The sequence below is a fragment of the Acyrthosiphon pisum genome, chromosome A2, assembly GCF_005508785.2.
Source record: "Acyrthosiphon pisum isolate AL4f chromosome A2, pea_aphid_22Mar2018_4r6ur, whole genome shotgun sequence".
Taxonomy (NCBI): domain Eukaryota; kingdom Metazoa; phylum Arthropoda; class Insecta; order Hemiptera; family Aphididae; genus Acyrthosiphon; species Acyrthosiphon pisum.
The window spans coordinates 88,296,024-88,297,763 of record NC_042495.1 but is presented as its reverse complement, the minus strand read 5'-3'; positions in this window follow the sequence as shown (position 1 = coordinate 88,297,763).

Sequence of the window (1,740 nt, the reverse complement as noted above, 5' to 3'; positions counted from 1 at the left end):
TAATTTTTGTGGCATGTGGAAATTGTGTGTATATTGTTCTGGACGAGCACAACGAACATTTTTATTTATATTATTATATTATGATCCATAGGTCAACATGATGTACTCTTAAGCTGCGTCCATACTAATAGTCGTGTGTCACGTAAGATTTGGTATGCGGCACGCACGCTATCCGTAGGCCTATGGATCACTTGCGCAGTTGCGCCCACGGCTATAGATAATATTATAGCCGTGCTTGCGCCGCAAGAAATATTTGGGCGCAATTTTTTAAACAATGTAATTTTGCTCAAGTATGGACCCAGCCAAGGTGGATTTACCCACCTTGGACCCAGCTTTATAATATGTTATAATTATTTATGTATTATTTTCTATGGTATATTGGTATGGGATTTGGATGTCTAATAATATTATGTTCTATTTCCCAACAGATATAATTAATTATAAAGAATATAAACATTATATCTGTGTATAGTTAAATACTTAAATAGTTTGTAGCATGTAGGTCTTATATTACGGACTAAGATAAACAATAAGTTGATCATAGTCCGTGGTCTATATAGACAATAGACATAGACCTATATGGTATTAAGGTATTTACTATTTACGATTTACCTATTAAAAATTAAAATGTTACAGATTCATTCCTGTCATGTGGCAATCCTGTATTTTCGTCAAACCAACCGCCATCTTAATATTCTTCCTTTGTCTTTTTGAACGTTTTTATATGGGACATAGGTCCTAAAATAATTTTTTTTTCGGTTTTTGCTAGGTATTAAGTTTCAAGTGCGTTACAACTTACTACTTAGTAGTTAGTATTTACAAGTTACAACTCGTCACTTTCGTAGTGTCGTACTGTCGTCCCTCGTCAGTCATTATCCATTGAGTCGTCGTCCTCGAGTATTAAGGTATTATTTTCCTACTTTAAACACTTGAAAAAGAAAACTTATATTTTGTATTTGAGCCTATGAACTATTGTGTCGTTACCGAAAACCTTTCTTTAGCATATAGTTGATTGACCCATACCATATTATTATAACTGAATTAGTCTCAAAATGGATGAACCAGAGCAAAATGCCAAACTACTGGATATTTGTGATGAAATTGATAAAACTTCTAGTTCGCCAAACAATACAACTTTCCATAGTTTTAATGTAAGTATGCAATTGTATTGAAATAGCTATATCTACCTACATACTACTTAGATATTTTTATAAAGTGGGTTGTTATTCATGAGTTTTAGACGGTAATCGGAAAAAAAATCCCCCGACTAAAAACCCCGGAAAAAAAATCCCCAGACTACAATATTACTCAATAAATATTTTTTAAACGTTAATTTGTATCTATAATTAATATTTAATTACAAACGTAATTAAAAAATTTTATATTATTGCCAAAAATTATATACACTGCCCCAAGTTAGTTTAAGTAATAGATAAAAAAAAAAAAAAAACCTTGGAAGGAGTAATTAACAATAATATTTTATTTTACTATGTTAATACATATTTTGTGTTGGTAATTTGGTATAATACTGTAAAAATTGAATCCCCGAAATAGAATATTACGTTTTGTGTGACATTTTGACGATAATTTGTAAGGTATAAGAACTTCAAATGATACTTATGATTGTTGTGTGTGGTTTAGTGTGTACCTTTGATAATATATAATATAAGGTAAAAGGTTACACCTACCTGTCTAATCTGTAATGGTTTTAAACTAATTAACAATTTCTAACTATTGTTT